This window comes from Oncorhynchus tshawytscha, linkage group LG03 (assembly GCF_018296145.1).
Source record: "Oncorhynchus tshawytscha isolate Ot180627B linkage group LG03, Otsh_v2.0, whole genome shotgun sequence".
NCBI classification, from domain to species: Eukaryota; Metazoa; Chordata; class Actinopteri; order Salmoniformes; family Salmonidae; genus Oncorhynchus; species Oncorhynchus tshawytscha.
This window is the reverse complement of record NC_056431.1, coordinates 40,581,620-40,609,161: the sequence shown is the minus strand read 5'-3', so window position 1 is coordinate 40,609,161 and position 27,542 is coordinate 40,581,620. Positions and strand designations below refer to the sequence as shown.

Here is a 27,542-nt window from a genome sequence, read left to right as displayed (position 1 = left end):
TTAGGAGCTAGCCTAAAACCCCAAACATGGGTTAGTTCAAATCAAATCAAATCAAATCAAATTTATTTTTGGCTGATATCTCAAAGGAGCCTAAAACCCCAAACAGCAAGCAATGCAGGTTAGGCACCTTTTTTGGGTTGAGGGTTAGGTTTAGGTTGAGGGTTAATGTTAGGTTTTAGGGTTAAGGTTAGGGTTAGGGTACGGGTAGAGTTTGGTTTAGGGTTAGGGGTTTGAGAAAATAGGATTTTGAATGGGACCAAATTGTGTGTACTCACAAGGTTAGTTTGTGTGTGTGTGTGTGCACGTGCATGTGTGTCTGTGTGATTTGTTTATATGTGATGCTCTGCCCCCAACATGCTCCCATTGCATAGAGCTTGGATTGTGGGATGATGCTACGACAGAATGTATGACGGAAATGCACCATACAGATGGGAGCTATTGAAGGGTTTATCAGCTGGAGGATGTGGGTGTGGTTTCTCAACGACATAGACATGTTAACACACTGAGAGCCTACAACCATGATCTATTCAATGTTGGGCTGCACACCCAGATTGCATCCCTATTCCCTACAATGGCCCTGGTCAAAAGTGGTGGACTAGAAGGGTGCCATTTGGGATACAGCCCTGGTGCTGGTTCTCGTTATTGAGGAGAAACTAGATTAAAACAAAAATGTTTTCATATCGGCCTCCTCTGGAGTCACTCTAACCTCTCAGCTGACCTTCCCTTCTCAGCTAGCTGTTATGGTTTTGACCTAGAGATCTCAGCTGTCATTGTTTCCAGAATCAATAAACCAAGAAAGAGTTTACAGTAGTACTGGATACACTCTGTTATCTGACATCTGTTGTCTGTGTAGTGAATTTTTGTTGAGATCAGGAGGCCTATAAAACATAGGCCTATCTGTAACTCAGGCCTGTCCAGAGAGTGCGTTTCCCGTTCTGTCCTGTAGGGAGAGTAGATCCCCAGTCTCGGCCAGCCCTGCCGCCACAGCTGGTTACACACCTGTTAGCCAGATGTCACAGAGAGAGGAGAAAATGAGCTTTGACGTTTGTAATTTTGTGGAACTTCTCTTTTTTTCACCAATTTTTCTTATGCTGGCCAGTGATATTATTTCTCTTTCCTCGTCCAGAGCATGTTTACACAAGTGCAGATTAACGTAGAAGAAGGTGAGGTGTAGCAAAGCTGCACCTGAAGACAGGACAGCAGGCATTGGGGAATCCCGACGATGTCAACCACTCCTTGGGCAGAAAGGTCATGCCATATCAAAAAGTTCTGTGGTTAAATATTTAAGCAATAAGGCACCTCAGGGGTTTGTTGTATACGGCAAATATACCACAGCTGAGGGCTGTTCTTAGCCGTGGTATATTGGCCATATACCACAAACCTCTGAGGTGCTTTATTGCTATTATAAACTGGTTATCAATGTAATTAAAGCAGTAAAAATAACAGTTTTGTCATACCCGTGTTATACGGTTTGATGTACCACGGCTGTCAGCCAATCAGCATTCAGGGCTCAAACCATCCTGTTTATAATTGATTTTAAATCCTCTTTTATATGCTTTGACACATAACTGTAATTAGTGTATGTGGACAGGAGGGGGTGGCAAGCAGAAGGTCAGTGCTCTAGTCCAGGTATTCCCAAGCTAGGGTATGCGCAATGCCGTCGAGGGTACGCCAAATAAAAATGGGATTCACATTTTAAAAAACATTTAAGATAAAACATATTTTATTAAACAAAAAAAATGTCTTCACATTTTCAAACAGGCCATTTATATTTTCCAATGGGGCTATACATTTGGGTGAGTTTTTTTTCTTTCGTCTGAGTAGCCTAGTCTCACTAAAAAGTAATTGAAACCATCTAGTGTTCAGCGAAATAACAACAAAATGTCAGATACAGGTAGCCCAGTCAAATAATTAACATTCAATAACATTAGATGGTTTAATTAAGATGACTTTCGAGCAGTAAGACATGTATAAAAGCAACAGATACCATTAATAAGAAGGGGATAGAAGCATATTATATGGTGATTTCCCAAGTGCTTAGGACAGACAAGCCCCAGGACTTAATTCTTCCTGCTGCAGCAGATATGGCTGAGACAAAGCTGGGGGAAAACTATACAGACAATGTCTTCATAAAACAACACTGTTTCACGACGCATCAGTGACATGGCAGGAGATGTTTTGACACAATTATTGCTTCGCATACAATCCAGTGAATTCTATGCGTTACAGGGCCTGACACATGGCAGTTATGTTTATGGGGGGTCAATTAAGGAGGACATCCTCTTCTGCAAACCACTGGAAACCAGGACAACAGGAGAGGATATTTTTAAAGTCATGGACATAAAATAGACTTTGCTGGTCAAGATGTGTTGGTATCTGTACTGATGGCGCAAAAGCCATGACAGGGAGACATAGTGTAGTGGTAAAGGAGTAGCTCCCGATGCCTCTTGGGTACACTGCAGCAACCACTGAGAGGCTCTTCCTGTCAAGGGAATGCCGGACAGTTTGAAAGATGTTTTGGACACTACAGTGAAAATGGTTAACTTTGTTAAAGCAAGGCCCCTGAACTCGTGTATTTTCTGCACTATGCAATGATGTGGGCAGCGACCATGTAATGCTTTTACAACATACAGAATTGCGCAGGTTATAATGTGATATAGCGAAGCACCTGAGTGAGTTCGGTATGCAATTACGCAGGTACTTTCCTGAAACGGATGACACAAACAACTGGATTCGTTATCCCTTTCATGCCCTGCCTCCATTCCACTTACCGATATCTGAACAAATGATTGATTATTATTATATTATTATTTGTTCCCTGGTCCCATAAGAGCTCTTTGTCCCTTCCCACGAGCAGGGTTGTGACAAAAATTCACACTCATTCTTATGTTTAATAAATGTATTGTGTAGTGTGTGTGTGGCAGGCTTACAATAATGTCAAAAAACAACATTTGAGAGTGCATTGAACATGGTGCTAGAGGGGGTACGCAGCTGAAGGTTGAATGTTTGAAGGGGTACGGGACTATAAAAAGTTTGGGAACCACTGCTCTAGTCTACTTGATCTAATGTACATTAGTGATTCAGAGGTTAAAAAAAACGACACAACAAAGGGAGCATGAGAAGCTGTAACAATCAAATGCTTCGAGTAACATTGTGGTGTCTTCAATCTAGTCCTTCTGCAGGTAAAAAGTGTTTCGGTTCTAGTTGGTTGCAGCGTAAAGCAGGGCCTTGGCTTAATTATTCCCTGTGTTCTGAGTAAATCTGCTCACACATAGACTTGGCTTTGAAGGCAGTCCTGCTAATCCCCAACCTGTCAGCTGGAGAGAGGGAGACAGAGAGAGGGTAGGGGGGAGAGAGAGAGAGAGGGGGAGAGAGAGAGAGAGAGAGAGAGAGAGAGAGGGGGAGGGAGGGGAGGGACAGAGAGAGAGAGAGAGGGAGACAGAGAGAGGGGGGGAGAGAGAGAGAGAGAGAGAGAGAGAGGGAGACAGAGAGAGGGGGAGAGAGAGAGAGAGGGGGAGAGAGAGGGGAGAGAGAGAGAGGGGGGGAGAGAGAGAGAGGGGAGAGAGAGAGAGAGAGAGAGGGAGAGGGAGAGAGAGAGAGGGGGGGAGAGAGAGAGAGAGTATACAATGTTATCAACATCCATGTTGAATTCCCTCTACACAAGAATGCTCCTCCTCATATTTTGACTGTTATAAGAAGAAGAAAAATCTGAGCGGCAGCTATTGGAAGTATTTTTGCAGATGGTGAACTGAACATGTGCATGTTTTCTTGTGTATTTTTGGATTTCACTCAATATTAAATGCACAAATGAATGAGTGCATGGCAGTTTTTATTTATGCAACCACAAATAAAGAGCAGAAATCTCCAAACGAAAGTATAGGTCTTTAATATTTGTAAAGGAAGCCACAGAGAGGGTGTTCCCGTTGGAGCAGGGTCCAGCAGCCCGTCACTGGTGGCTGGAGTCCATAGGTTGTTTGATCCCTGAGTCAGATTCCCTGGAAACACTGAACGTTCTCTTCAATCAGACAGTTCAGATCCTCTGGTTCGCCTCCTCAGCTGCTCTACCAACGGGATCCGCTCAAGAACCTCTCGAGAACCACTCGAGTACCTCGACATGTGTCACAGTCACATTTTTACCGAGAGCTGTGTTGTGAAACAGATATATGATAGGCCTTACCATAGTACTTACAAAGTTGTTTTAAAGATGGGAAGAAGTCCTGCCATTGCCGTTAGGAAAATCTCACATCCGACAGAAAAGATTAGGTGATACAGGCTGATATGCGGATAGCATTGGGGAAAGGTGACTGGAGTCCTAAGATGGAGTCCTCACTACTCAGGTCTTATTATCTGAAAGGGTCAAAGGTTAGGTTGGGGTTAGAGAGTAGACTATGTGCGTGACATAAAGAAAATAAACATTGTTTTAGTAGAGTTCATAACAATGAATACCCCAACACCCAAATGAAGGCAAGCTGCAGAGGATCGGTTGCTGTGATCTTAATGGGTCCAATTAGTAAAATAACGACCAAAAAAGCAATGGTGGATGGAGTTAAAGAGGTTTAGAGAAACAAAACAAAACAGAAAACATTTACACTGGAAAATGTAATGGCCCTATTACATTTTATGACAGTGAGAAACCAGGACAGGCCCTGGATGCCTCCCAAATAGCACCCTAAATAGCACGCTAGTGCACTTCTTCTTGACTAGAGCTCTATAAGCCCTCTTTAGGGAACCATATAGGGAATAGGGTGCAATTTGAGGGCGCACAACATGGGAACAGAGACAATACAAGACAAAACATGAAGTTCTTATTTTCTTGGGGGTACAACTTTGAAAAGAAGATACAATCACGCTTTGATATATCGGCCGCTACCTCAAAGAAGGGCTCATAGGCCGTGGCAAGGTGCTCTGCCCATCTGCGAACTTGGGGAAGTGTAATCATCTGTGTGTGTGACCACAGCAGAGCGTTCACTGATGGCGGTGGACTGGGCCCTGACATTCCCACGGAGTCATCCTGATGGGCATCGGCCATCGCCATGTGTGAAGTAGCACAGGGGAACCACATCATCGGCCGGCCCCGCCAGTTAACCCACAGTTCCCAGTCACACACCAGATAGGAATCCAACAGATCCCTCCCTAGCAGCAATGACCATTAAATACACAGAGACAGGCCCGCCATATGGAACCAAGCAGGACAGTCACATCGGATTTGTCGAAAAAACTCCTTTTCAGAATCGTGTGGATATGATTGAGGTGTGCGCTGGTGGGAAAATTCACAAACAATTTACAGTGAAGCATGGGAAAGCAGTTTGAATTCAATAATACTGTGCTAGATCGACCATCTAATGCAGTCTGTCACTCTCTGAAATATTGGGATTATTATGTGTAATTGAAAGGCATTACGTTTCTGGCATGTTCCAAATTTTAAACGAGTGAAAATATATGATTGAGGATTTATCATGGAGAGTCTGGGGGTGTTGAAACAACACAGGTTGTACAGGTTCTCTACATAGTGCGCAACTTTGGACCAGGCAAATGGCACTGTATTTTTTAATTTTCCATTGGTTTTGTCTTGTCTTCCATCACACCTGGTTTCAATCCCATCAATTACATGTTGTGTATTTAACCCTCTTTTTCCCCTCATGTCCTTGTCAGCGATTGTTTGTATGTTACATCGGTTGTATGTTAGTGCAAGTCATGTCGCTGGTGTGCGACGGGTTTTCTACCTTTTTATATTATTGGTGTATATTTTGGTTCAGAGTTTTGTTAGCGTTTATTAAACTGCTCCATTTATACCAAGTTCACTCTCCTGCGCCCGACTTCCCTGCCACCAGCACGCACCTATTACACCCAGGACCAATTTTTGGTGTTCAGTCAATGTCCACAAACGGTTAAAAAAAAGGAAATACATTTAGGTTTACCCAAATAAAAAAAGGTAATGTTGCGGTTTTATAAAAAAGGAAGGATTTTTTAAAATCTCTCTTTTAAACAAAGAGACGCGGCAGGTAACCTAGTGGTTAGCGCGTTGGGCTAGTAACCAAAAGGTTGCTAGATCGAATCCCCGAGCTGACAAGGTTCAAATCTGTCGTTCTGCCCCTGAACAAGACAGTTAACCCACTGTCCCTAGGCTATCATTGTAAATATGAATTTGTTCTTAACTAACTTGCCTAACTAGATAAATGTAACATTTTTAAAAAATGAAATGAATGCTTTTTGCATTTTTATTGAGGAAACCACTAGGAAAAATGATGTGTCACTGTCCAATGTGAATAGAAGTTCAGAAGAATGCCATTATGAGGAATGATGAACGCTTTTGACCTTTACAGTAGTAAATTACTTAATTATTGCAACAGGATGTTAATAGGTACTTTGTGAGTTCTCTGGTGTCTGGTTGTCTCTATAGCTGCCAGCTCTCCAGGAGCAAAGACATGTCGCATTGATAGCAGTAAAAGATCAATGAAAATATCATTTTTGTGACTTATGTTTATGTTGTACATACCGTATAGCATGTGTATCTCTTATGTGTGAATAGTGCAGTTATATGTTTACTACATATCTTTCTTTATCTTATCCGACTCCATTATTTCACCATAAACAAAACGACATTTGACAATTTCAAAATATGCATAGATTTGTCACCTCATTGCTATCTGGATCTGCACAAAGAAAGCATGTCCAGAAAAGTACCAAGGAGGACCATTTAATATTTTCTCTGAGAAACGTTTTCTTGCTAAATGTTTTCCCTATTTGATCATATCCATTTTGAAAAGTAACAAAGCCAGACTGAGGATGTTGTAATGTTGTGATTTAAGGATAAAATGGTGGCGGGGCACACAGTACAATGGCCAGAACAAGTCATGTTTCAACTGCTCCCTGATTCAGCCACCACTGGCGGAGCACAGAGCTTAAGATGAAAGTCTGTGTTTTGTGATTCATATCTCAGTGATGTGGTCCCAGCTGGTCTGTCAGGTTTACATGCCCTGCTCGTAAATTGGCACCAGAGTGTCAGGGCACCAGAGTGTGTGCAGTGTGGCAGTCTGTGGCGGGTGACTATAAAGGTCTGGATTATCATCTGGATACAATTGTGTCATTAGTCTACTTCTGTCTGTAAGTATGGGGACGGTAAATACCCTGACGATAATGACTGAAATACCCCCCCACCCCCCTTAGACTCACTCAAACCAATCACTGAAGCCACACAAGTCGTGACAAGTAAGTTGGACCTACTTTGACCTCTGACCCCTGTGACTCACTCCTTCCCATAATGTTTTAATTGGACAAGTAGTCATCCACTTTTAACTATGTTTGGTAAGTCCGTTAAAAACCGCGCAGGAAAGAGATCACTTGTCGATATTACTGGAACTGTGAGAGGAATCCATGAGAATACAAACCTTGGGAGTAATCACAACAGCAGACAAATGCACTATTTGCACGTTTACTGCTAATACCGTTCTATTTGCCAGCTTTCTTTAGTTTTTTTAATTCCCTTGGAAAACTAGACCTGAACTAGTTGTCACAAAAATGCCTGCAATTTATCCTCAAGAGAATTGTCCCAAATCCAAAAGTGATGATGACTTTTAAATATACATATATTTTTTTTTACGGCAGACAACTTGTTTTAATTTGAACCGCATTGCAGGTCTTCTGAGTCCAGTATGTCTTGAGGTTTCAAGTTACACCTGGGAATTGAGTTAAGTAGTCATTACCTCATCACAAAATACTTTAAGTAGGTCTCTGTCATTTCCCCCCTTACAGGATCTTATATCCTGCCTTTAGCGACTCATTAAACATCTTTATCCTTCGTAAGTGACAACCGTTCATTCTCGGGCCCTGCGATTAACATCACCCTGTTATTTGGCTTCAAGCTGTCTCATCCCTCACAGAGGACAGGTCAAAGTCACAGCTATTACACTTAAGCTTGTGGTCATAACTTAGCCCGAAATCAAAGGCCTAACTGCATGCAAACAAACGGACTCCCCTGTGAGGTGTTTGACATCTTACCTGCGAGAGGGGCTCAACCAGTAATTGTCTAAGTTTACAGTTTACCCATGTCATGGCACTCTTTAATCTAGATATGCAGATTGGATGGGACGTCATGACGGATGGAAACAAATTAAGCCCTGTGTGACAGAGGTTTGACTAGTTGTGTGGTCTGATTCCATCAATGTGGCCTGCAGATGCCTGATCAGAAAGTCAGTCCAAATACACCCAGGGATTTAAACATCCTATCTCTTCTAATGTTTTGACGACATCCAAATAAAAAAAACATCCAAAATGATCAGTCAAATAAAAAGTTATTAGTCACACTTTCCATATTGGGACAGCCTCAGTCTCAAACTACAATGTCAAACCTGCCATCCAGCGGTTCCAGGATGGCCTGGTTTTGATGTTGAGATCATGTGTACTGGGATGTCTAATGAAACTTAAGGTTATTCTGAAGAAAGCCACTGCCTCTTTTCTATGACAACTATTTGGACAAACATGGGTACAGGGTCAAGAAAGAGGATTTCGACACCCACCATCTTAGATTGTTCTGAAATCGTTTCTGTAACAGATAGTAGTAACAGATACAATTAGCATTCCTGAAACATTATTTTGTTGAAATATAATTTGATCTCTGAGAAATTAAGCTAATTGGTTGCACCCAAATTGGCAATTTAAATGTATAGAATTCAGATAATATTCATTTAAAATAGTACCCAACATCCGATTTGGACCAAACTATTTCATACCAATGAGTAAGATTAGGAATACCCAAAAAATGTCAAAAGCCACCCACGGACCCACCACACCCCAACAACCAGTATACAGTATAAGTTCTCTATGTTTGACGAGTAATATGGAACTTTGGCTTGGAGTATTGCTTCTCCATACTATGTCATGTATTTTGTTTGAGTTATTTGTGTATATTCTTTTACCCTGTTCGGAGAAATTAGTCAGTAGCTAGGTTTCAATCCAATTGGCGAAAGATCTTCATGTGAATATTCTGAAATCAGCATACAAACATATCCCCACCAGAGATTCCATTCAATTGACTTGTTTCCATTCAATTGACTTGTTGCGGATAAAAGGTTGTGCATGATTATGTGGTGAGCATAAAATAACTTTTGCTGTTAAATTGCCATGTACTGAATAAACAAATACAAGTTCAATGGGTTTACATCACATTTTCAACTCTGCAGATGGTTTTGACACAAAAAAGGTTGCATTATATCATTACGGATATCTTATACCATATCCATCATTAAGTTTGCTGACGACACGATGGTGGTAGGCCTGATCACCGACAACGATGAGACAGCCTATAGGGAGGAGGTCAGAGACCTGGTAGAGTGATGCCAGGACAACAACCTCTCCCTCAACGTGAGCAAGACAAAGGAGATGATCATGGACTACAGGAAAAGAGGGCCGAACACACCCACATTCAAAAAAATCAAATCAAATCAAATCAAATTTTATTTGTCACATACACATGGTTAGCAGATGTTAATGCGAGTGTAGCAAAATTCTTGTGCTTCTAGTTCCGACAGTGCAGTAATAACCAACAAGTAATCTAACTAACAATTCCAAAACTACTGTCTTATACACAGTGTAAGGGGATAAGGAATATGTACATAAGGATATATGAATGAGTGATGGTACAGAGCAGCATAGGCAAGATACAGTAGATGGTATCGAGTACAGTATATACATATGAGATGAGTATGTAAACAAAGTGGCATAGTTAAAGTGGCTAGTGATACATGTATTACATAAGGATGCAGTCGATGATATAGAGTACAGTATATACGTATGCATATGAGATGAATAATGTAGGGTAAGTAACATTATATAAGGTAGCATTGTTTAAAGTGGCTAGTGATATATTTACATCATTTCCCATCAATTCCCATTATTAAAGTGGCTGGAGTTGAGTCAGTGTCAGTGTCAGTGTGTTGGCAGCAGCCACTCAATGTTAGTGGTGGCTGTTTAACAGTCTGATGGCCTTGAGATAGATGCTGTTTTTCTCTCGGTCCCAGCTTTGATGCACCTGTACTGATCTCGCCTTCTGGATGATATTGGGGTGAACAGGCAGTGGCTCGGGTTGTTGTTGTCCTTGATTATCTTTTTGGCCTTCCTGTGACATCGGGTGCTGTAGGTGTCCTGGAGGGCAGGTAGTTTGCCCCCGGTGATGCGTTGTGCAGACCTCACTACCCTCTGGAGAGCCTTACGGTTGAGGGCGGAGCAGTTGCCGTACCAGGCGGTGATACAGCCCGCCAGGATGCTCTCGATTGTGCATCTGTAGAAGTTTGTGAGTGCTTTTGGTGACAAGCCGAATTTCTTCAGCCTCCTGAGGTTGAAGAGGCGCTGCTGCGCCTTCTTCACGATGCTGTCTGTGTGAGTGGACCAATTCAGTTTGTCTGTGATGTGTATGCCGAGGAACTTAAAACTTGCTACCCTCTCCACTACTGTTCCATCGATGTGGATAAGGGGGTGTTCCCTCTGCTGTTTCCTGAAGTCCACAATCATCTCCTTAGTTTTGTTGACGTTGAGTGTGAGGTTATTTTCCTGACACCACACTCCGAGGGCCCTCACCTCCTCCCTGTAGGCCGTCTCGTCGTTGTTGGTAATCAAGCCTACCACTGTTGTCCGCAAACTTGATGATTGAGTTGGAGGCGTGCGTGGCCACGCAGTCGTGGGTGAACAGGGAGTACAGGAGAGGGCTCAGAACGCACCCTTGTGGGGCCCCAGTGTCGAGGATCAGCGGGGAGGAGATGTTGTTGCCTACCCTCACCACCTGGGGGCGGCCCATCAGGAAGTCCAGTACCCAGTTGCACAGGGCGGGGTCGAGACCCAGGGTCTCGAGCTTGATGACGAGCTTGGAGGGTACTATGGCGTTGAATGCCGAGCTGTAGTCGATGAACAGCATTCTCACATAGGTATTCCTCTTGTCCAGATGGGTTAGGGCAGTGTGCAGTGTGGTTGAGATTGCATCGTCTGTGGATCTATTGGTGCGGTAAGCAAATTGAAGGGGGTCTAGGGTGTCAGGTAAGGTAGAGCTGAAATGATCCTTAACTAGCCTCTCAAAGCACTTCATGAAGACAGAAGTGAGTGCTATGGGGCGATTGTCATTTAATTCAGTTACCTTTGCTTTCTTGGGTACAGGAACAATGGTGGAAATCTTGAAGAAAGTAGGGACAGCAGACTGGGATAGGGAGAGATTGAATATGTCTGTAAACACTTCATCCAGCTGGTCGGCGCATGCTCTGAGGACGCGGCTAGGGATGTCGACTGGGCTGGCAGCCTTGTGGTGATTAACTCGCTTAAATGTCTTACTCACGACGCCATGGAGAAGGAGAGCCCACAGTCGTTTGTAGCGGGCCGCGTCAGTGGCACTGTGTTATCCTCAAGGTGAGCCGAGAAAGTGTTTAGCTTATCCAGAAGCAAGACATCGGTGTCCACAATGTGGCTGGTTTTCCCTTTGTAGCCCATGATTGTCTGTAGATCCTGCCACATATATTTTGTGTCTGAGCCGTTGAATTGCGACTCTGCTTCGTCTCTATACTGACGTTTTGCCTGTTTGATTGCTTTAAGGAGTGAATAACTACGCAGTTTGTATTCAGCCATATTCCCAGTTGCTTTGCCATGGTTAAATACGGTGGTTCGAGCTTTTAGTTTTGCGCGAATGCTGCCATCTATCCACAGTTTCTGGTTATGGTAGGTTTTAACAAACTCAGCAAAAAATAAGCATCCTCTCACTGTCAACTGCGTTTATTTTCAGCAAACTTAACATGTGTAAATATTTGTATGAACATAACAAGATTCAACAACTGATACATAAACTGAACAAGTTCCACAGACATGTGACTAACAGAAATGGAATAATGTGTCCCTGTACAAATGGGGGGGTCAAAGTCAAAAGTTAGTCAATATCTGGTGTGGCCACCAGCTGCATTAAGAGCTGCATTGCATCTCCTCCTCATGGACTGCACCAGATTTGCCAGTTCTTGCTGTGAGATGTTACCCCACTCTTCCACCAAGGCACCTGCAAGTTCTCTGACATTTCTGGGGGGAATGGCCCTAGCCCCCACCTTCCGATCCAACAGGTCCTAGACGTGCTCAATGGGATTGAAATCCGGGCTCTTCGCTGGCCATGGCAGAACATTAACATTCCTGTCTTGCAGGAAATTACGCACAGAACAAGCAGTATGGCTGGTGGCATTGTCATGCTGGAGGGTCGTGTCAGAATGAGCCTGCAGGAAGGGTAACACATGAGGGAGGAGGATGTCTTCCCTGTAACGCACAGCGTTGAGATTGCCTGCAATGGCAACAAGCTCAGTCCGATGATGCTGTGACACACCGCCCCATACTATGATGGACCCTCCACCTCCAAATCGATCCCCCTCCAGAGTACAGGACTCGTGGTAATGCTCATTCCTTCGACGATAAACGCGAATTCGACCATCACCCCTGGTGAGACAAAACCGGGACTCATCAGTGAAGAGCACTTTTTGCCAGGCCTGTCTGGTCCAGCGACAGTGGGTCTGTGCCCATAGGCGACGTTGTTGCCGGTGATGTCTGGTGAGTACCTGCCTTACAACAGGCCTACAAGCCCTTAGTCCGGCCTCTCTCAGTCCATTGCGGACAGTCTGAGCACTGATGGAGGGATTGTGCATTCCTGGTGTAACTCGGGCAGTTGTCGTTGCCATCCTGTACCTGTCGTGTAGGTGTGATGTTCGGATGTACCAATCCTGTGCAGGTGTTGTTACACGTGGTCTGCCACTGTGAGGACGATCAGCTGTCCGTCCTGTCTCCCTGTAGAGCTGTCTTAGGCGTCTCACAGTACAGACATTGCAATTTATTGCCCTGGCCACATCTGCAGTCCTCATGCTTCCTTGCAATTTGCCTAAGGCACGTTCATGCAGATGAGCAGGGACCCTGGGCATCTTTATTCTGGTGTTTTTCAGAGTCAGTAGAGTCAGTAAAATAGCATGGCAAAACCCTATACAGTGTGTGTTTTGGACTTTTATAATGAAAGACCATTACAGACCATGACATTGAAACCATTATGACTGCTGTAGTCTAATGGTTTGCTTATTCACCAGGAATGGTGAATTCAGACTTATTCAGATCTTTTTGAAGGGAATAAACCACCCAGGGGTCCATTTCCTGGACACAGATTATGGGTCAAATAAGAACAAACGGAATATCCGCAGATATAATGACTGATCACATTTTATTTGCTCTTCTTTTCAGGACAAACACAACGCACACTGAGCATGTGTTCCTGTGTTCTGAGAAACAGAACAGTGTCTTTATGCATTAATGAACAAGAATGCTGGTTTATAAATCCACACACTGTGTCACACCCAGCTTTATCACCAGATGCAGAGGTCTCTTATGCATTTTAAATTAAATTGTAAGCATCACGAAAGCCCATTGGAATGTAGAACTACAGGGACATCACTCCTCATTGGTTTTAATAGCTACGTGAACACCAAGGAAACAGAAACATTATTCACCCAACAAACCATTATTCGGCTGACATTCCATTAGCCTGGTCCCAGATTTATTTGCGCTATCATTTCAACTTCTAGGCACATGTTTGGCATGATAGCACAAACAGATCTGGGACCAGGCTAACGTTTCATTACCCTACACTACCCTGAAAATGTAAAAAAGAAAAAGAAAATGTAAAAAAGAGGTATTCTGGCCTCAATGGTACTTCCTGGTAAGAAAAGGGTTAAATGAATAAAAATAGCTATATTTTTCAACAAATCAAAGAAGTGGACAAGTGTGTTGACCGTTGCTTTTTCCCAATGACCTGTCTGCCACTGGAGAACATCTAACAGTGATGTATATTAAAGCCTATCTTCTTTACATAGCCCTGCTGGCCTCAAACCTGACAGCATCTGAACTCTGGGAGAAACCACTTGAGTCATATGAGCCCATTGCATCCATCATCCTCATGTTATCAAATAGGAGATCCATGACCTCAGGGCCAGATGTGCATGCAGCCAGGCAGAACTAAGGGCTCACGGCCTGCTGTGGTTGCCACTATTGATGAGACTGTACATCTGCAAATGAGGCAATTCTTTGAAATGGATGAGGACAGCATACATTAGTTAATGGGTTATCATTGGACCATTAAAGTATGTGTGTATTGCCAAAATAATATGATGTAAAGAGTTAATCTGGACAATTACTTTGTCTACTATGATAATATTATGTAATATATTTCATGATTTATTCTTATTTTTTAGGTTTTAGCTTTAACATTGCATAATTTTCAATCCTCATATATATTTTGTAAATATACTGTATATCTATAAAATATATAGATATTTAAAAAATATATATTTTCCTTTATTATTTTCCACTAACCCTACCACCCCTCCCTTAATTGGAGTAAACTAATGGACAACACTTACGCTTCTACTTCCAGCTTATACATAACTATATACATTTTACAGACACAGTATATTTTACAATACTCATATTTTGTTTGTTTTTAGTCCCATCCAGCTTCCCTCAACCCCTCCCATCTATCTCGGAACACCATCCAGTTTTGATTTCTATTTGCCATATATTTTTCAAATGTGCTGTGTTATTTCACAAACGTTCTGAACATTTCTATTCTCATAGTTTCTACACATTGTAAATCAAAGATAAACATATTTGCTAAAAGTATTATTATATTATTGAGCGATTGACTACAGTATAACTTTTCAAATCGCCCAGCAGTGTTATTTACAGTGTTAGCTCCATATAAATGTTGCAATTCTTCAGCCATTCCTGTATCTACGACAAAAAACAAGCTACATAGTACCAAAACAAATGATCTAATGATTCAGTCTCTTCGCAGCAAAATCTGCAGAGCTGGGAAGGTTGTATCCCTCATTTAACATTCTATTGGTTGCAAGAATTTTACATAATAATTTAAATTGAAAAACTGTAATCCAGCGTCATTGTCACACCCTGATCTGTTTCACCTGTCTTTGTGATTGTCTCCACCCCCCTCCAGGTGTCGCCCATCTTCCCCATTATCCCCTGTGTATTTATACCTGTGTTCTCTGTTTGCGTGTTTCAGGTGTCCAGAGTTAAACCCATGTTTCACTGCCCTTTGTCTCCTGTTTGTCTGTTGCCAGTTTGTCTTGTTTAACAAGTGAAGCAGCATTTTTTGTCTCAGCTCCTGCTTTTCCCCAGTCTCTCTTTTTCTCGCCCTCCTGGTTTTGACCCTTGCCTGTCCTGTCTCTGAGTTTGCCTGCCTGACCACTTTGCCTGACCACTTTGCCTGCCCCTGACCCTTACATGGAACCCAAACCGTCTGCTCGCGTGCGCCATCGTGTGCCATCGTGCATACATTTATTTTGTCCCCCTACACCAAACGTGATCATGACACGCAGGTTAAAATATCAAAACAAACGCTGAACAAATGACATTAATTTGGGGACAGGTCGAAAAGCATGAAACATTTATGGCAATTTAGCTAGTTAGCTTGCACTTGCTAGCTAATTTGTCCTATTTAGCTAGCTTGCTGTTGCTAGCTAATTTGTCCTGGGATATAAACATTGAGTTGTTATTTTACCTGAAATGCACAAGGTCCTCTACTCTGACAATTAATCCACACATACAACTGTCAACCGAATCGTTTCTAGTCATCTCTCCTCCTTCCAGGCTTTTTCATATTTGAACTTATATGGTGATTGGCATCTAAACTTTCATAGTATTACCACGACAACCGGCAACACAGTTCGTCATCTTTCAATCACCCACGTGGGTATAACCAATGAGGAGATGGCACGTGGGTACCTGCTTCTATAAACCAATAAGGAGATGGGAGAGGCAGGACTTGCAGCGCGATCCTCGTCAGAAATAGAAAGGACTTCTATTTTAGCCCTTGGCAACGCAGACGCTTGTTGACGCGCGCAAGCAGCTTTGGTGCAATAATTGAATAACATAGATTTCTACATTTATTTTGCAACGCTCGCGCACCCGACGCGAGTGATGTAGTCAGGGTATTAGCCTGCTTGCAGTCCTGTACCTTTGCCCCACCACTGGATTACCGACATTTGCCTGACCCGACTCGAGCCTGCCTGCTGTCCTGTACCCCACTACTCTGGTTATCGACCCCTGCCTGCCTTGACCTGTCATTTGCCTGCCCTGTTGCTGTAATAAACATTGTTACTCCGACACAGTCTGCATCTGGGTCTTACCTATAAACCTGACGAACTGGCCATGACTGACCCAGCAGACCCGGCCAGCTGTGCGATGCCATCTCCTCCCAAGGAGCTACCATCGGAAGGCACGAGGAACTGCTTCATGGCCTTATGGAGGGGGTCCAAATGTTGGCTGAACGCCATGACAGTTTGCTGGAGCAATTCCGAGGGTTTTCTGGAAGGCAGCCTACCACGGTGGTAACCCCACAGCCCCTCAGTAACCCAGCTACTAGCAGTGCCGTCTCATCGGCCACTCCACCTTCTCGGGAGCCCCGTCTACCCCCCCCCCAGGAACCCTTCAATGGAGAGCTGAGCACCTGTCGGGCATTTATAGCTCAGTGTGCCCTCATTTTTGAGCTTCAGCCCTCCTCCTTCCCCTCGGATCGCTCCAACATAGCCTATCTCATCACGGTGATGTCCAGGAGGGCTCTCACCTGTGCTACTGCTGTATGGGAACAACAGCCGGCCATATGCGTTAGTCTGGAGTTGTTCGTGAGAGAGGTGAAGAAGTTTTTACACCCCGTTCTCCGGGAGAGAAGCTGCCCAGAAGCTAATCTAGCTTCGGCAGGACTCCTGCAGTGTGGCCGACTATGCGGTGGATTTCCACACGTTGGCAGCGGAGAGTGCTTGGAACCAGGAAGCACTGTTCAATATGTTCCTGCATGGCGTCTCGGAGGAGGTCAAGGACGAGCTTGCTGCTCAGGAGTTACCTAAAGATCTCGATTCCCTCATCGATTTGACCATTCGAATCGATGGGTGACTACGGGGATGAGGGAATGAGGGAGAGGAAATTCGACTTCGCTCGCATGTCCAGAGATTCCACCGAGTCATTCCAGAAGTCCACAACGACCCCGTTGCCGAGATAACCCGAGGCTTCCCGGCCTTTCCCTGAGAGTCACCAAAGATGACTAATTCACTGCTACCTGAGCCTATCGCTGAGAGTCACCGAAGCTCTAGGTAGAGCTGGGCTATCTTCAGCGGAACGGCAGTACAGGATCAACATGAAGAGTTGTCTGTATAATTTTGGGTCCTCTTGTCCTTTAAAAAGATCAGGCTCACTGGTAGGAGCGTGGGCCATTTGGAGAACTTTCCTGCTTCCCTTGCACGCACCCCTTTTCATGCCATTCTGGTGTGGGGAAACCAGTCTAAATCTCTCCGGGTCCTCATTAACTCTGGGCCCGAGTCACTCATATTACCACTCCCATCAACCTACGGGTGTCAGGGGAATTACAGCAAGACTATTCAATTATTTTTCATCAAGTCTCCTTAGATACCCGTGGTATTAGGATTCTCCTATCTCCAGCGACACAATGCCCTCATCAACTGGTCTACTGGTGCCATCATGGGCTGGAATCTGTTCTGCCATGCCCAGTGTCTGAATTCAGTGCAACCTGCCCTGGGACTTCTTCCTGGGGAGCCCGGGACTTCTTCCTGGGGGCTCGGAAGGTCCCCAGACCTTCAGGAGTACCAGGACCTTCTGGAGGTGTTCGACAAGTCCTGGGCCACTTCACTTCCGTCGCACCGACCATATGACTGTGGGATTGACCTTCTCCCTAGCACCGTTCCGCCCCAGGGACGACAGTACTCGCTGTTGAAACCGGAGACCAAGGCTAGCTGCAGGATTTATATGTCCTAGTCCTCTCCCGCCAACGCAGGGTTCTTCTTTGTGGAAAAGAAGGATAAGACCCTGCCTCCATGCATCGACTACTGGGGACTCGGTGAAGACGGTGAAGAACCGCTACCCTCTACCACTCATCTCCTCGACCTTCGAGCTGCTCCAGGAGGCCACCGTGTTTTCCAAGCTGGATCTACGGAATGCCTACCACCTGGTGTGGATATGGGATGGGGATCAGTGGAAGACTGCCTTCAATACGGCCAGCGGCCACTACAAGTATTTGGTCATGCCATTTGGCCTCACCAACACCCCTGCTGTGTTCCAGGGTCTGGTAAAGGATGTTCTCCGTGATGTGTTGAACCGCTTCATCTTCATCTACATTGATGACATCATCGTCTTCTCCCGCTCCCCCCAAGAACATGTGCTTCACGTCCGACAGGTTCTTTAGTGCCTCCTGGAGAACCAGCTGTTTGTTAAGGCAGGGAAGTGTGAGTTCCATCGCTCCACCATCCCCTTTCTGGGGTACATCATCTCCGCTGGAAGTGTCCAGATGGATACCGGGAAGGTGAGAGCGGGGGTGGATTTTCTCCAGCCTTCGTCCAGGTTGCAGCTGCAACGTTTCCTGGGGTTCGCCAACTTCTATTGCAGCTTCATCCGGGGTTACAGCACTCTGGCTTCCCCCTGTCAGCACTAGCCTCGGTTTCGACAGCAATCTGGACCCTCTCTTTCTTAAATTATCTGCCGAAATTGTTGCAACCCCTATTACTAGCCTGTTCAACCTCTCTTTCGTATCGTCTGAGATTCTCAAAGATTGGAAAGCTGCCGCGGTCATCCCCCTCTTCAAAGGGGGAGACACTCTAGACCCAAACTGCTACAGACTTATATCTATCCTACCCTGCATCTCTAACGTCTTCAAAAGCCAAGTTAACAAACAGATTACTGACCATTTCGAATCACATCGTACCTTCTCCACTATGCAATCTGGTTTCAGAGCTGGTCATGGGTGCACCTCAGCCACGCTCAAGGTCCTTAACGATATCATAATCACCATCGAGACATTACTGTGCAGCTGTATTCATCGACCTGGCCAAGGCTTTCGACTCTGTCAATCACCACATTCTTATTGGCAGACTCAACAGCCTTGGTTTCTCAAATGATTGCCTCGCCTGGTTCACCAACTACTTCTCTGATAGAGCTCAGTGTGTCAAATCGGAGGGCCTGTTTTCCGGACCTCTGGCAGCCTCTATGGGGGTGCCACAGGGTTCAATTCTCGGGCCGACTCTCTTCTCTGCATACATCAATGATGTTGCTCTTGCTGCTGGTGATTCTCTAATCCACCTCTACGCAGACGACACCATTCTGTATACTTCTGGCCCTTCTTTGGACACTGTGATAACTAACCTCCAGACGAGCTTCAATGCCATACAACTCTCCTCTTCCATGGCCTCCAACTACCCTTAAACGCAAATAAAACTAAATGCATGCTATTCAACCGATCATTGCCCGCACCTGTCCGCCCATCCTGCATCACTACTCTGGACGGCTCTGACTTAGAATACGTGGATAACTACAAATACCTAGGTGTCTGGCTAGACTGTAAACTCTCCTTCCAGACTCACATTAAGCATCTCCAATCAAAAATGAAATCTAGAAATCGGCTTCCTATTGCACAACAAAGCTTCCTTCACTCATGCTGCCAAACATACACTCATTAAACGGACCATCCTACCGATCCTTGACTTTGGCGATGTCATCTATAAAATAGCCTCAACACTCTACTCAGCAAACTGGATGTAGTCTATCACAGTGCCATCCGCTTTGTCACCAAAGCCCCATATACTACCCACCACTGCGACCTGTACGCTCTCGTTGGCTGGCCCTCGCTTCATACTCGTCGCCAAACCCACTGGCTGCAGGTTATCTACAAGTCTCTGCTAGGTAAAGCCCCACCCTATATCAGCTCGCTGGTCACCATAGCAGCACCCACTCGTAGCACATGCTCCAGCAGGTATATCTCACTGGTCACCCCCAACGCCAATTCCTCCTTTGGTCGCCTTTCCTTCCAGTTCTCTGCTGCCACTAACTGGAACGAACTGCAAAAATCACTGAAGCTGGAGATTCCCATCTCCCTCACTAGCTTTAAGAACCAGCAAACAGAGCAGCTCACAGATCACTGCACCTGTTCATAGCCCATCTGTATACAGCCCATCTATCTACCTCATTCGCATACTGTATTTATTTATTTTGCTCCTTTTGCACCACAGTATCTCTACTTGCACATCCATCTTTTGCACATCTACCATTACAGTGTTTAATTGCCATATTGTAATTACTTCGCCACCATGGCCTATTTATTGCCTTAACTCCCTTATTTGACCTTATTTGCACTCACTGTATATAGACTTTTTACTTTTTTTCTACTGTATTATTGACTGTATGTTTTGAGAACTTGTTCTCAACTAGCTTACCTGGTTAAATAAAGGTGAAATAAAAATAAATCAAACTCTCCTCTCCCAAGGTTCAATTTCACGTAGTCCCCTGCTGCTGACCGGGCGTTCCTGGGACCTCAAATACCGCCTCACCACTGCTCCCATCATGGTTCATCCTGACCCTTCCTGTCAGTTCATGATGGAGGTCGATGCCTCGGATGTAGGAGTGGGGGAGGTCCTGTCCCAGCGTTCTGCCCTGGACCTGAAGCTACATCCCTGCCCCTTCTCCCATCGCCTCAATGCCACGGAAAAAAACTATGATGAGGAAATTGTGAGCTTCTCGCAGAGACAATGGCTTTGGAGGAATGGAGGCACTGGCTGGAATGGGGCGGAACACTCATTCAACATATTGACCAACCTCAAAAATCTGGAGTATCTCCGCACCTCGAATCCAGGCAAGCTAGATGGGCCCTGCTGTGCACACGGTTCAATTTCTCCCTCTCATATCGGCCGGGATCCTAGAATGTCAAGCCAGATTACCCTGGAGCATGCGACCATCCTTCCCACCTTGTGCCTGGCGACGGCACTCAGCTGGGGTATAGGGAAACTATAGGGAAACAGGTCCGGGAGGCACAGCATTCTCAGCCGAACCCCGGGGGTTCGCGGTCCTGGAGTGGCCCACTCCTTCAGACTGGCGTGCCACCTGGGCTCCCACTGGACCCTGGTGTCAAGTTACAGGAGACCACAACCCTACAAGATTATCTCTCAACCCCAACAGAGCAGGAGAGATCTGTGGGTCTGAAGACGTGGGGGAGTTTTATGGCCCCACGCCCCTTGTAAATCTCAGGCCACAGACAAATTCCTTTGTCCTGTCACTATGGAGAATCAGCCTCAGAACAATAAACATGAAATAAAGGGACTTTGGAACAAAAAATAACAGTTTCCGTTAGCCACAATGGTGGTCATGACGATAGGTGGACTATGAAAATGTATGTCATTTTTGTTCTGTTATTAAAGGTGATGTTATTACGAAAACATTGTAATGTGAAGGGTTTTCCTAATATATGTGTGATGTTTACACATTGTACGTTGTATGGAAAATATCCAAATCAAAGAGAATGTTTTGGGGAAGATGAAATATTAAGATAGTTGTCTAAAATGGGATTTGAGAAAATCTAGCCTTGCCTCATTTACTTGGTACGCCCAGAGAATTGCCCAAAAGGCGGGCACGCCCACTTCTGACCCAAGGGTATAAAACCTGTGAGTATAGAATTTACAACAGGACTACGTGACCCCAGCTGCAGCAGGGTCTGAAAAAGTCAACCAACCCCGAACGCCACGCAAGTTTGAGGACAAAGAAATCCTTTTCTACCCAAGCTACGGATGAGTAGCTGTGTCTAAGCGGGTGAATTGAAGTCGAACCACCTAGCCTCCATCTCCCATCAAATTGTGATATCTAAAGGGTTTCATTCCTATGCTGTGGCTTCTGAGCTACAGAGCTGTCTGTCCTCAGAAGACCTCTTCCAGAGAAAGGGGTGAGGTAACAGACTCCTAAGCCAAAAGGGACACGGACACGAGGTGCGCAGGAGAAGTGCGTCATCGAACAACGGAATGGTCCACGCAGAGAATCCCCGGAGATCACCCCCCACATAATTACATCATTATATATTCTGACCCATAAGAGCGGCAGTTTGAGGCAAGGCTAGGGTTAGAATAGCATAGCTGACAAATTCACCCAAATGTATATTTCTCTTGTGTACTCTTTTTTTTCTCTCTCTTTTGAAATTCCCATTGTGGGTAACACGCGCCATAGTGTGTTGGCCCGTTATACTAAGTTCTAATCAATAGCCTATAATGTGTTTTGTCTATGTGTATCTTTTATCATAATTTTAGCTTTTTAGTAAATAACTATTCAATTAAGATTGGTGTGGTACGAATTCATTAGTGGGACCCGGGTCTGTGCAGATGCAAGGGCTATACGACGTTCAGATTATGAGACTGATAGAGGAAACTGGTTAATTAGCGGCTGTTGTAAAATCGATATTCTGATATTCTTTGAGTTAATTTGGGAAATAGAAACTCAATAAAAACAGTTTTCCCATGGTGCCCCAGGTTAATGAGTTAATAATTGCTTGATTCAGTTAATCACGTAAATAAAAACTTGCAATCATTCGATGAGCAAGAGTTGACACATTAACCAATACAACGTCACAACACTGGCTTTTGTGTGAGGATGCTTTTGGTGGCCGCTATGACGTCTCCGCATTTGTTGCCGCTTGCATGGTGTGCGCACAAAACAAGACTCCTCGACAAGCTCCGGCTGATCTCCTCCAACTTCTGCCTGTCTCTCAGCGTCCCTGGTCCCACATCTCCCTGGACTTTGTCACGGGTCTTCCCCAATCTGATGGCAACACTGCCATCCTGATTGTGGTGGATCAGTTTTCCAAAGCCACCCATTTCATTCCTCTCCCCAAACTACCCTCTGCCAAGGAGACGGCCCAGCTCATGGTGCAGCAAGTCTTCTGGATCCATGGACTACCGGTTGACATGGTCTCTGACCGGGGCCATCAGTTCTCATCTTGGTTTTGGAAGGCGTTCTGTGTCCTCATAGGGTCGTCGGCCAGCCTGTCCTCCGGATTCTACCCCCCTCAAGGCCACCTCCAGGTATTAACGACAAGAGGATCCCCGGTATTGTCTCGGACAGACGGTATGGCTATCCACCTGAGATCTGTCCCTCCGGGTGGAATCCCGCAAACTCTCCCCCCGGTTTATCGGCAAAATGATTAGCCCCTCTGCTGTCTTCTACTCTTCGTATACATCCCACCTTTCGTGTGTCCAGAGTTAAACCCATGTCTCACAGCCCTTTGTCTATTACCCATTTGTCTTGTCAAGTCAACAAGCATATTTTGTCTCAGCTCCTGCTTTTCCCCAGTCTCTCTTCTTCTCACTCTCCTGGTTTTAACCATTCTCTGTCCTGTCTCTGAGCTCGCCTGCCTGACCACTCTGCCTGCTGTCCTGTACCTTTCCCCCAGTACTGTGGTTATCGACCCCTGCCTGCCTTGACCTGTCGTTTTCCTGCCCTGTTTCTCCAACATAGTCTGCATCTGGGTCTTACCTTCAAACCTGATAGTCATTTTGTGTACCAGCTCATAAATCATGTTCCATGGAATCATTACATCAAAAATCTCTTCCCAACTATTTTGCAATCTACATTGCACTATGGGACTCGCCAATCACAGCAGGATGTGATACAGCCTGGATTTGAAACAGGGACTCTAGTGACACCTCTTGCACTGAGATGCAGTGCCTTAGACCACTGCGCCACCTGGGAGACATTCTTGAGACGTTCTTACTAATCTGCTAGAGAACTAGTTCAGATTTAAGTAGAACGTTTGTATGACTGAAGCCTGCCGTGAGAGGTCTAATGATCGGATTCGAATGAATTACTGAATTACTGCTTCAAATTCATGAAATTGTTCTCTTATGACTGGCTAGCGTTTATAATCACTTTGATTTATGATCCTAGATCTGTTAAGTGATTGGGAAACCTCCCCATTAGTCATGGAAGCTCAGATAAGGATCAATGTGGGGACTGGGTCTGGGAGAGACAGATCATTATCATAGAGAGACGTTACATGTTCCTCTGGAAATGACTAAAGATTAAAAACAGTAGCAATACTCGTGCATGATGCATCATGCACGAGTCGTAGAGCAGGAAAGACCACACCTGTACGTCCTTCCTTTATAATAATAATTGGCTGCAAATATACACCGTGAATGTATTCACTATTTATTTATTTATTTCCTTGTCTATTTAATGTCCGTTGACCAGACTTCATGGCTAATGATAATGTCCTGTGTCGACCGCACCTCATTGTGTTATCTCATATCAGAAAGCTCTTGAAGGTGTGGTTGGTATCTGAAGTTCTCTCATGAACTTTGATACAGAGCACAACTTATTTGCATGTGTAAGGTAAACACTTGCATTCCTCTCATGTGAGGTAAACTGCTTTCCTCAGACCGATCACCTGTGGCCACCGATCACCTGGGGCACATTTGTACGGGAGACATTTTTTAGCTGCAGCACAGTATCTCCCTCTCAACCCCCGTGTAACCTACTGATGCACACATGACAAACCCTCACGTTGACACCACCTCCAAAAACATTACCTTGAAGAACTTCTCATTCTTACTATGTTGATAGCTCCCTGCTGTGACATGAACAGGTTGTAAATGAAAGGCGGCAAACCACTTCAAATCTCAAAATGGTGCCTTCTGATTCTGCACAGTCTTGCTTAGCTAAATTGTCTATTTTACGCTCAAGTGTAGAAACAAAGGGACTGTGCAAAGTGTGTACTGTTACTCCAAAGTTAGGATGTTTCTCTCTCTCTCTCTCTCTCTCTCTCTCTCTCTCTCTCTCTCTCTCTCTCTCTCTCTCTCTCTCTCTCCTCTACTTGGAAAGTCCCCCTGTTTGGGAGCAATGTAGTGGAGGCACGCCACTTGCAGATGCATGACCACATGAAAGGGAGGTAATGAGAACCTCGGTGCTGTCAGCCGCGGCCAGCTGGTCTAGCCAGATTAAAGACCTGCGTTTATTGCCCGTCTAACTGATGTGCTCGGCGCTGCCGCTCCGCTCCACGCTGTGTGCCTCTCTCTGGCCTCTGTCACCGTCCTGGCTGGATGGCTGGCCACTCAATAAAGGCCCAATCCCCTGAAAGACCCTCAACCCATCCATGTCACCTGCTGCACACCTTTCATCTTTCTCACAAGGCAGTCCTAATATGGACACCGTATTCCTATTAACCACAGTGTTTAATGAATGCATGGTGCATCTACTGTAATGCAGTTTGGTCCCTGCGTGGCTGACAGTTGTATTCAGCTGTCTGTTTAAAAGCTCCCCTGTGGTTATTTGTGCATGAATATACAGTATTTCACCTAATATCACGTTACACAGTAGCAGCAGGACAATGAAGGATCTCCAGCAGTCAACGGGAAGTGGGAAGAGCACACCACCAGTGCAGGTCTTTCTTGTGGGATTCCTAAGGTTTCCTTAAAGTTCATTTGACAGTGCTTTGCTGCCGATTAAAATCATCAAAGGCTCAGCTGTGTAGGGCTTCACAACACATTTCACAGAGGGCTCTTTGGAGTCGGCACTGGGCTCATGCTTTTCCTTGTTTTGGTTCTATGGCTGTCTCATACATGCAGCATGTCATTATAGGCTCTTTCTTACTGAGCTTCGAAAGAGTGTATAGTGAGTGACTCACTTGTCTTCATTCGAAACCGCCAACCTGGCATCAATGCCAGAGAAAAGAGAAAAGGAGAGAAAGGAGAGAAGGAGAGAGGGATTCCTGATTGGAGAAGATTGGACAATTAGCTATCTCTGGCAGACATTTGCTCTGTAATAGTTTTCTGTATAACACACAATCGTTCCCTCACTAAAGTGCCTAGAGAAACTGTCGGTTCTATGTCAAGTGCCAACCATCAAACATTCAACCAGGGTGAATGAGAGAAAAAGGGGCTTTTCTTGATACAAATACAGCAATGCAGTTCAATATCAGAGCTGACTTTGATTCCATAGCCCACCGACTCAAATGTCAATTGAGCTAAACTAAGCTAAGCTAAGCTAAGTGTATTCCATCAGTCAGATGACACAGAAGCCTCCCAGGTGCTCAGTTGTGGTTTCCACATTGAGATGAGGAATATACCTATAACACTGTCTGTTTGGAGCGCCTGCAATGTACCAACCCATTTACGACCTCTTGTTTTTTTGTTTATCTGGAGGAGAACACCCTGATGTCGTAATCCTTATAAAGGTTGCCTGTTCCAGATGTCACCCCGGTGTTGTTTTAAAAAGCCGCGTGTCACTAGCTTGGCGGATCACGTAAGAAGAATTACACCTCAGAGGAAAGACGTCTATCGGGACCCGCTCCTCCCACCGCCACCCTTACCCCTCCAAAAGGATTTCAAAAGTTAGGTGGGTTAAAAAATTGTATGCTGTGAACAAGACGTGTGCGTACTGTAGTAGGATGCTGATGTCACATGACCAAGGTTATGTCATCTGATTCAGGCGTCGTGTTTGGCGCAGGTAATGTCTGACACACACATCAGCAGGCAGGTTTCAACATTAGGGAACAGTGAAGCCTCGACACTCCCCTTCAGACATGTCCCAATCTGTCTCTCCCAAGTCATTTCTAGCGCTGCTTAAGACGACTCTCACATACCAAATAAGACGAGAGAGGGAGGGGTGGTGGTAGATGACACCCTAGCGCTGACACACTTTCATTTGACTTCACGGGGCACCCGTGAGACGTCGAGCGTGAAAGTGGAGTACATTCCTGTCCAGGCCTTCTCTGGATACAGTTAATGTATACAGCTGATTCAACTGGTTCACAGTATACTTGTATAGTGTGCCACAAGCGGTATTAGACATATTTCACTGGGAAAGATCTGCAGGGTTGAAGGAGGGAAACATTTCTGGAATGATCTCTGAACTCAGTACTACAGGTCTGTGCAGAGCATGTTGAACTTTTGTTTAAGGTAGCAGAAATGCCCTGGGGGTTTGTCTTTTTCGGAACAAAGAGCTGTTATTGATTAGCCTATATTCTAGCCTCACGTAGCCCAGTGTCATGTCCCTTTACCAATGGTTTATTCATAATAAATACCCTCTGATGTTTTTTTACGAGGTAAATAAATCGTATGGAACAAGTTTGCACGTACTTTTTTGAAACCGTAGTTCTACTGTTTGTCTTTGAATACTTGTCAGAACTTCTGTGTTCTGCTTGGACCGTGTATTATGCCATCCTCACCCCCCCCCCGTCCTCATTGTCAGACATGCTGTAGCTCAGAGATATAAATGATTCACTCCGGGCCTAATGGTCAGCCAATGAGTGGCAATGGCATACCTGGTGATTTGTTGTTCTTGAATTCAAATTCTTTACGGTAAAGTCCGTTTTGAAGTCCTTCTTGAAGTGTGACCGCAGTAGAGGAATGCAGGTTTTGGCACCAAAGTGTGTCCATTACATTGGTCCCATGATAAATCTTCATCTGAAGAGCTACGTCTTTGCAGTTGGAAAGACTTGAGATAATAGCCATCCGTTTGGCCATGCAGTTGTGTAGATGGTAAAGATTTGTACTGAAATTGCGAGAATTCCGTTAGGCGGCAATCAGCAGCTGAAACAATAACAAAGTGCTTCCCCGCCCCTGTTTCAATAAATAGCTGAGGGACGGGGCTGGAGAAATGTAAGAACTGTCAAATTAATATAACATACAGACTTACAGTGCATACATTTTCGTACTGGTCAA

The 27,542-nt window shown here is 44.8% G+C and overlaps 1 long non-coding RNA gene across 1 annotated transcript; it reads right to left on the bottom strand.

Moving 5' to 3' along the window:
- Positions 1-2,796: 2,796 nt before the first annotated feature.
- On the bottom strand, positions 2,797-27,542 carry LOC121845090. The gene is made up of 3 exons (XR_006082347.1): positions 27,143-27,542; positions 4,190-4,347; positions 2,797-3,317 (listed from the first exon to the last, which is right to left on the bottom strand). It is a non-coding gene; the product is annotated as an uncharacterized LOC121845090 (long non-coding RNA).